We start from the raw sequence: 10,008 nt of genomic DNA on the forward strand, positions 1-10,008 counted from the left end.
TTAATTTGGAAGATTACTGGGGAAGTTAACCTCATAAAGTGCAAAGCTCATCCATGCGTAGTTAGAAGATTTTACAAACATGTACGTGCTGTCTTTAAATGTATTTCTTTGTGTTTCTTGTGGCCTAATTCTGTACTGCTGAGGTTAATGGAAGTTCTGCCTCTGATGTCAATAGAAGAAAAATTAAACTTTAGGAAGCTGCTGCAAATTGAAAAAGAAATTATTTTTACAAGAGTTACAGTTAACTTACTAATTTAAACAGTATTTTTAATCATGTATGTTTATATGCGTGTGGAGTGTGTGGGTAAACAAACAAACAAACAAATATCAGTATGTAGCATTGTTTAAATTTTTGTGTTACATATAGGTGTGTCTCCAGTTTTTTCGCCTAAATCTGTTATTATTGGCTTACAGACCTACAGAGCACTGTTAAGCACCATATGTACAAAAGGCGTTTGGCAGGATAAACTATGGTTTTCAGCATGGTTTATGTGAGAGGTGCTGGTAATGCCCAAACTGCTACAGTGTCTTGTAAAATGAGCTTTTTATGAAGAGTTACGTCCCTCAGGGTAGAATACTGGCTGCCAGTTCCTGGATAAATATTAAATCGAGTTATTTAAATCCTGTGATTACATTATGTAAAAGGTGCAAATGATGCAGTGAATAATAAAGAGCATCTTATTTTTAAGGTATGTCTCTGAAGGTTTGGACAATAGTTATGTATATTTAAAGATCCTTTGGATGCCATTTCATAATAGTTATGGTTTTATTAATTTTTGTATCAGAAAATGGCTTATGAAATTAATCAGTTGGCCAAGCTGAGAAATTTACTTTGTTGTGTTAAGCTGCTCTGCAAAGAAAAGGATCAGTAGCAGCCATCAAATTATTTGCGAAGTAATATGAATCATTGCATGATGCTTTAATTCCAGTTTTTGAAAAATAGAATTAATTATATTTTTAAATTAAAACATTTATTCAGTTCAAAGGTAACATTAATACTTTATATACTTTGACAATAATAGCTTGTGATAGAGGTAGATGCTACTTGAAATACTGTGTTTATTTACATTATAGCATGATGAGGCTGTGATGTTGCTTTGCATATTCAGACACCTCCAAAATACAAATATGAATAAAATTAATACCTTTACTTGCTGTCTCATGATGATGATGTATTAGCAAGACTGATAATAATATTGTGTACACTTCGTATGTAAATTCACTTTATCTTTTGTTGTATGTCATCCAAGTAATTGCTTAGAGTACCTTAACTGGTCAAAGCCAATTAACTGATTATTGGATATTTTATGAAATTGTTATTAATGCTAAAATCTATCCCCTCCCATTATCCAAAGAGTAGTATATGTTTATACAGTAGTGTACTGATGCTCTTTAAGTACCACCTTAAAATTGGTAATATCCTGTTGGAATTGCCTTTTTCAAATAATAGATTATAAAACTGATCCCACCTGGAGTACTGCATCCAGCTCTGAGGTGCCCACTACAAGAAATACAAGGACATGCTAGAGAAGTCCAGAGGAGGCCATGAAGATGATCAGAGGGCTGGAGCACTTCTGTGAAGACAGGCTGAGAGAGTTGGGGTTGTTCAGCCTGGAGAAGAGAAGGCTTCGGGGACACCTTATAGCAGCCTTCCAGTACCTAAAGGGGCCTACAGGAAAGCTGGAGAGGGACTGTTTACAAGGGCATGGAGTGATAGGACGAGGGGTAATGGCTTTAAGCTGAAGGAGGGTAGATTTAGATTAGATATTAGGAAGAAATGTTTTACTGTGAGGGTGGTGAGGCACTGGCACAGGTTGCCCAGAGAGGTTGTGGATGCCCCATCCCTGGAAGTGTTCAAGGCCAGGTTGGATGGGGCTTTGGGCAACCTGGTGTAGTGGAGGGTGTCCCTGCCCATGACAGGGGAGATGGACTAGATGGTCTTTAAAAGTCCCTTCCAACCCAAACCATTCTATGATGCTGTGATTCTATGAAAACAGGTCACATCATTAATTTTATAATAATTCCAAGTTAGTGTTATCTTATAGACCTAAATATACCTGAAGGAAATAGGCTACTGGGGTATGATTTATAGATTTTTCTACGATTTGTGCTTTGTTATGATGATATTGTTACTAAACATGAGTATGTCATTGAAACCTAACATCCCTCATACTTAAGAGGTATTAAAGGTTCTTTACAGTTACAGTTTTGTAAGGATTTATTAAATCTTTAAAAATAAACACAATGCAATTAAAACCACAATAGTTATACAGTGATTATGACCCTATATGTAATGTAACTTTAGTAGAACTTCTGACATTGGTTTATATAACAATTTCACTGCAAATGATCTTGGTCTTAATGAAGCTATGTTAGGATGGAGCAAAACCTTTCTTTTCTTGAAAGATCTGGTTGACAGGACTGAAGGTTCCCTTCTAGACCTGTTTTTCAATGACTGTGATTTTATATTGCAGAAATGGAAACAAATACCTTCCAGAACAGAGAAAGAGTATTAAAGTTGTAGAAAGCAGGAAAAAGATTAACACATTAAGAAAAAATGCTATTTAATATGCTTTCATTTTTGTAATGGCTATCATTATTGTATTAAATAGTGTTCACAAGTATGAATTTGTTTGAGACAGAGAGATGTATTTTTGTGTAGTCTGAAAACCACTGTCTAGTTTGCTGTTTTGAAGTGCTTTGCTTTCAAAAAATTACAAAAAAAAAAAAAAAAAAAAAAAAGAATTTAAATGGGCATTGGGATTTCTTTTTAGTCCACTGTTGTTGAGAGGCAAAATACACTATTTTTGCCATTCCTGACAGATATTTATCTATCCTTTTCAGAGACTTTCAGTGAGGAAAGTTTCAATGTGAAAGCAGCAATCCATTCTAATGCTGCAATTTGCTCAATATAAGAAACATTTTCTTTCTGTGTAGAAATGTTCTTACCAAAAATGCATTAATTCTTGTCCAGTCCTATAGGCACAGAAAGCAGATTATTCCTTTCTTCTTTGACTTAATGGAATGCTGCTATCGTGTCTTTTCTCGCTTTTCCCTCCTCAGGTTAAATAACTGCTATTTTTTTCAATAGTTCCTTAGTGGTCACATTTCCCAGTTTTTCTGTCATTCTTTATTTCCTCTGGTCTTTCTCCAGCTGTTCCATGCCTTTCTTGATAGGCAATGCTCCAAGGTGAACATGATACTCAGATAAGCTGGTGCCAATACTATGTAGAGTTTATCACATGACATGCCTTGCAAATCTATTTACTTCTGCTATGTGACAGTCCAATCTGTGTCACAATAGCACAGCACTGTTGACTTCTATAAAATTTATGATCCCTTATACTGTCTAGATCCTTTTCAGAACAGCTACCTAACCAGTTTGTAGCTTGCACTTAACTTACCCTTAATGAATATAACACTACTGAAAGAATCACTGCTGTAAAATAAATACAGTTATTGAAAATGAAGAATGGTGGTTGAACCCTTTATCTTATAAATAACATACAGAGGAGTGAAGGAGAGAGAGAGAATTATCAGCTTGCAAGTATGTCAGGATTTTGAATTTGTGTTTTCTGTAGTTCTAGCCAGTGTTCTAACAGGAATCTTCCTTGATCCCTTTATTAATATTTAAGAATATATACAGCCAAAATAAACCCTGTACATTAATTTATCATTAGCATAAAAGAAACTGATGAAAATTCATATTGCAAACCACAATGTAATTTTTGGACAATGTCAATTTTCACAAGAGATATGAGTGACTTTCAGGGAAAAATGGAAGCACAGTTATGTATGCATAAAACCTATTTAAAGGAAATAAATGTCACATTTGAAATGTATACATTTGGTCAGTTGTAATTCCTTTTCCTATTATTAATTAATGCATTAAATTATTAACACAGTTTCAGTTTAGTAGCAATGCAAGTGCTGTACAGATGCTCACCTCTCATCCTATCTGTTCTGGCAAAACTGGGAATTTTGGAGAATATAGTGCTTCAGGGAAAAGGATGTGTTTGCTCTTCCTATACGAAGAAGTCCTTCCTGATGAGTCAGGCCCAGATTTTGATGTAAAAACATTCTTCAAGGAATCTGGCATCTTCTACTCAAGGTGAATTGGTATTTCAGACATTTTATTTTGTGTGGATCTAAATGACTTTAAAGTTTGATTTAGCCAGCTGCCTCTACTGTCTTGTGTTGGCTTAGTGCATGTTATTTCTGATGGCATCAATTTAGTTAGCAGCCTCTTCTGTGTTGTGGCTAGGATTTGGTTTTATTTGCTTAGTCATTTTTTCTGGTACCAGATGTTTGTGGAGATGATATCTCCAGTGCTGGAAAACATTTTTTTTCCTGGGAGCTTACATAACTACAGTAACTTTGCTTCTACATGAGGTAACAATTATTTAATTTATTAATTTTACATGATACACACAAAGCCTTTCACATGGATTTTACAAAGTGGACAAAGAAAGCATAAATCAAATGTCTCAATCTTTAAAAAGAGACTAATATTTTTTATGGCTCTAATACCAGTTCAACCAGACCTCAAAGCATGGGAACTTCAAGGATTTGACTATTGCTTATGCAGGCTGCAAAAATGTCATTTATGTCAGGATTCAGAGAAAAGAAATGTAGCTGACAGTGACATAACTTTTCTTCCAAGCCCAAAGCATGGCTGAATAGCCAGAACACAATGAGTTGTATTAGAAACACAATTGCAGCTATCCCATAGCTCTGAAATGGACCATGAAATGTCAGAAGCTCTTGGTCATGGGTATTTTTATTTGGGTTTGTGTAAAGACTGAAATCTACAGACTGGAGTTTATGCTGTCTTGTGAGAGCACTGGTGATTGACTAGATTCTCTGAGTGTTGAAGCAGTTTGAAGTCAGGTTCCCTGCACACTCATATAAATCAGGAGAAACCTCGCACATACTGGATTCTTGTGGTAGTCTAGAGGATGCTGTCAGGCAATATGGATGACTTACTCATTAAAATGCCTCGCCTTGCACTGTCTAGAGTCCATCCACACCTCTTCTAGCAGGGTACAAAGCATGCCTCACAGTCATGCGTTCAGGCTGTATTTCTACAACTCCTGCAGAAGTATACTTTTGAAAAGTCTGTAAGAAATGCCTTCACTCAGCAACCATCTTCCCTGTGGTGCTCATAGTGCATCGACTGGACCAAACTTCCTCTGAGCTCGGAAAACACCTGTGCCCACAGAGGCATCCACACCTTTTTTCTCATTTTGCAAAGACTGTTTGCTGGGTGTAGCCACAAGTTGCCTTCATGCCTCCATCAGAAAGTGCTTTCAAGGTGGGCTTAAGATGGCCTATAGCTTTTGCCTCCGCAGGCTCTTGACGTAGAGAACTGGCATATGAGAAAATTCTGTTGACACTGCCAGCTCTGAAGGAAAATGCAAGGGAAATTCGAACATTGTTCTTTTGTTTGGTATCATCTGGCTTGCTAGTCACCACGGATGTATTGGTTGGTCACTCTGGCTTCTACATATTTCTGGATTAATCACAGTACCTTCTCTCTTGCCTGGACAAAGATGTCACAGGGAACATGGGAGTATATGTTCCCATGTTCCCTGTGACGTGGAAGCTGGAGTTAAGTGGTAGGCTGTGATGTGCTTTTAGGATGGTTGAAAAACCCAGGCTCCACAGTTTCTGCTGCTTGTGGCTCAAATTGCTTGTTTTATAATTACTTTTGAGGATTGAAGGAACAGTGTTGGCTACAGAGGTTCGTAAATCTCAGCATTCATACTGTTAAACACAGGGGCTTTTTATAAGGTTTTGAAAATACATATTTTGGCTTGTTAGTCAAATATAATGCTGTTTAAATGTTAAAAAATACAGTGTTTCTTGAAATTAGAAATGAAGCTGCTGTCTGCTTTTATTCTCATTTCAACCAAAAAGTGGAACTCCGCCAAGAGTCATTAAATCTTCTATCCTTTGGATGAATTCTTATTTTTTTATGAAAAAATGTTATGATTGGGTAATTTATGTATTGTGGTTTATGTTCAAAAGGTTGTAATTAAAGTTTTGCACAATTTTAGATTCAATCTCAATTACTGTAAACCTCATATTATTACGTTGACTGATGTACCACCACCTTCTTGCAGTGAAAATGATTGGCAAACATTAGTTTGTCTTTTCCTACAGCAAGTTTATAAAATATTTTGTATTAGAAACCCGATAAAAATATTCAGTGCTGATGGATTGCAAATGATATTAATCAGCTGGAAAAGTTAAGATTTACAGTATATTAAGAGATCTCATGTGACTGAGAAGTACCCTCGCATCATTTTTATTAAGGTTTTAAATATCTTTCTATATTTCAAAAATAGGATAATGTACTTCTTATAAAACACTTTGCACAACACTCAAAATTGCAGTAAGTGATTGTAATTCCGCTGATCTCATTGTAACCACTTACAGGCATGAAATAGGCCATTGAGCTTTACCATGAAAGATATCTTTTGAACAAAAGCAAAGATAATATAGGATGAATTGCCCTTTGGGAGTGCCTGTGTCGCAGTTGCTAAGACTTGACATGTAACTTTAGACAGCTAAAATTAGGTGAGATTAATTTTAGTTGTGATTAATAAAATACTGTAAAATTTGAGTTGCAAAACATTTTCTGAAATGGGCATTTTTGTTTGTAAAAAGTTTAAAAATGGAACCTGAGATGATACAGAAGGCATTATTTTTAGCATTATGCTCAAAGAAAAACTGAAATCCACCCTAGGAAATAGTTGCGTTTTGGCCATCTAATATACAATTGTAATATGCTTCCAAAATTGTTAAACAAACTGATCCTGTGTGTGTTTACATGTAGGTGAACAGAAATACCCTTCTTCACCTTGATTTCAGTGGCACTGCTATGATATCCTAGAGCAGCAATAAAGCCATACAGGCAAATGTAATAATGGCACATTTATAGAATTAAAAGGACAAATGCTGTTTAAAACTACTTTCTTTCAGTGTAAACATTTTTAGTAGTAGACTAACTTGTGTTTTGGAGCAAAACCTACTTGTTATTCCAAATTTCCTATATTATAATATCTCATGTATAGCTAGAATGACTAAGTCAGGTAGACTCTTCTGGCTTTCATTTCTGTGAGAATGCTCATATACAATATAGAAACAAAAGAAATGAAGGTCTGTCCTCATTTTATTTCAGTAATGATGTCTATTTTCAGCTTACTTTTGTGGCATCGAGGTGTGTCTGATTAACGAAACACTTTATTTTAGTTATTTCCTTATTTGTTGACAGTAATTTATTCTGTATTTCACATAAAGATATTAAGTGGTTATTTCTACCAGTAGGGATAATTTAACAAATGTTTCCCTTTTCTGAAAATGTCTGTTCTCAGTTCAGAGTGGTGTTATTCTATCAGAGTATCAATACCTTTGGACTAATGCAAGTTAGAAGTCACAAAAAGATTAAGAACAAAAGATTGATTTTAATTTTTTTTGTTTTTTAATGATGACCCTAGGCATAGATTAATGGATGTAGCATGCACAAAGTGATATCAGTTAACATATATGACATTACTCAGATGTCTCAAACTCCGGAAAAAGCATGTGAATGATTTATGGAATTGATATTAATCTCTTTCCAGTAAATGCATTACTAAAGTTACATGGGAAATTGATGTTACTGCTGTAATGCCAAATTAATTTCTTTCTTGCTAGGTCAGCATTGCAAATGGAACTAAATATTAACCTTTTAAATATCTAAACAGAATGTAGTATGGAAGACATTTTTACAAATGGGGGAGTGCTTAGTGTTGATGTGATACCAGCTAACAACTACAGCATTAGTCAAGTATCTTAACTTGAGGGAAATAGATATTAACATCTTATGGAGCTAATGACAATACAGGAAGAATTAGTTTTATAGCATCAGTAAAGAATTAGGATGTTAATTGTAGTTGGTGTGCTGATTATAATTTTCACAGTCAGTTTATCTTCTGATTATCATGCTACCTTTTTCAAGACCTAGCCTTTCCCTCCTGCCTCTTACCACAGGTTTGCATCTCCTCAGCTAGTATACAAGCACACGTATTGATTTGCCGTTTGACTGACCTGAGAGGGACTGGAGTAAGCAACTTGAAATGGAAGCAGAAATGTCTTAGATCAGATAATTGTAAGTTCAGAGCAGATTTTCAACACCCTTTGTGTGAGGACAAACCAAATAGAGTTAGACTATAGTAGTCCAAATAGAGGAAGACTATAGTAGAGGTCTGTAAAATCACGAGTCTTAGTCAAAATGTCAATGAATATGAAATAGTGGTTCCCTGTCTGTTCTCTTTGTACAAAAACTAAGGGCCCTCAAATGAAACTAGCAGTTATGTTGAAAACAAACAATGGTTCCTCATATATTGTTTAATTAAGCTCTGGAGCTTCTTCCTGCAGGATGTTGTGGATGCTGAAAGTTTCCGTGTGCCACGCTTTCAAGCAAAAAACCCAACTGACAAGACCAGGGAAGAAAAATCAGTTGAGAGCTACTAAACACTGACACCATCTCTGGCTCAGGAGGTTCATAAACTGTACATTGTAAATTGGGAATTTTTCTGGGGAGGTATCTTCAAATGATTGTTTTGTTCCCATGCTCTTCTCTAGGGATCCATTTCTTGCCGTTACTGGGTCAGACCTTGATCTCACCTAATAGATATGTCTGATGAAATGGTTAATCTCTTTTAGTACATATGATAATCTTTTATTATTTTCTGAAAGTAGATTACAGGTTATAGTTACAAGCCGAAATTAACATCATGCAAAACTATAATTTGATCAGATAATAGGAAGGAAAATCTTACAGTTATTGTTTCCATTCAAACTAATTTTCTTAGGAAGGCAATGGTTGAAGATGGTGTGCTAACAGTAACAACAGTTGTCCAGAAACACACCCGACACAGATCCAGTCTTCAGATTTCACACTATACATTTCTGGTACTTAAATTTCCATCAGACTTCCAGGTTTTTTGGTGGGATTTTTGTAAGCTTGCTCTTTGATAGAGCAGGAATTAAAAAAATTCAACAACAAAGTTACTTTATACAAAGATGTTTAAGTCATTTTTGAGAATAAGCAGAAGGATTTTCATGTGTACCAGGTTCTGAGATAAATTTTCCAGTTTCCATTTTTTTGGCTCTGTTCAAAATTTTCCATCTGGAAAAAATGATAGAGAGAAATACAAGAAAGAATAGCAATGTCCCTGCCAGTGTGAAGGAACATTACATTGCACTGAACAAATATCCTTATCTGAATGTACAATCACTGAAATAAATGCAGCTGTGTTTATTTCAGATAATCAGATATATTTGAATATAAAATCATTGACATAAATGCAGCTGTGTTTATTTCAAACTGCACATGTTAATATGAACATGAATGTGACATCAGTTAATCACTCATGAATGTATAGAGGTATGTATGGATAGTGGCGCAACAGAGGCCTGTGACAGTTGAAAATATGAAGAAAAAAGTCCAGCTAAGTTTGTGCTTTACCTAAAAACTTTCATTGCAGCATTGGAAGTCACCGATGAGGACACGCAAAGGTCTTCTAATATAAAATCCCTGGATTTGAGTAAATCTACAGTTACTCTATAGAGTAACAGGTGACCTATTCTTCAGTTACTGACTAAGGAAATAATTGCTTTGAATAACTGCTTCTTAAAATAGAGAATCGAGTAGTTTTCAGTGATTGGTAGGTCCAGGTCAATCTCTTCTGCTGGGTGCAGTGCAGACCTTCGCTTTACCTTAGCTTTTTATCTGATTTTGAGCCTTAAAAAGAGCTGCCAACCACCCTTCCAGAATTACATCTTGCTGAGTTCTCAAACCCAGGGAAAATACAGTGAAGAGCAGTGCCAGTGGAAAAAAATTGTCATTGTTTATTTTGTTAGGGAAGCTTCTCCTTGCTATTTCCCCAAAGTAGTTCTCTGCCTTCAGTGTTCTGTTTATATCCTTAACCTGTCTTTTTAAATCAGAGCCATTCAGAA

The 10,008-nt window shown here is 35.4% G+C and overlaps 1 protein-coding gene across 2 annotated transcripts in view; it reads left to right on the forward strand.

The window, feature by feature from the left end:
* AGBL4 (AGBL carboxypeptidase 4) overlaps positions 1-10,008 on the forward strand; it is a 950,709-nt gene that overhangs the window by 16,644 nt on the left and 924,057 nt on the right. The gene's annotated exons all lie outside the window — the stretch shown is intronic.

The sequence above is a fragment of the Balearica regulorum genome, chromosome 8 (assembly GCF_011004875.1).
Source record: "Balearica regulorum gibbericeps isolate bBalReg1 chromosome 8, bBalReg1.pri, whole genome shotgun sequence".
NCBI lineage: Eukaryota > Metazoa > Chordata > Aves > Gruiformes > Gruidae > Balearica > Balearica regulorum.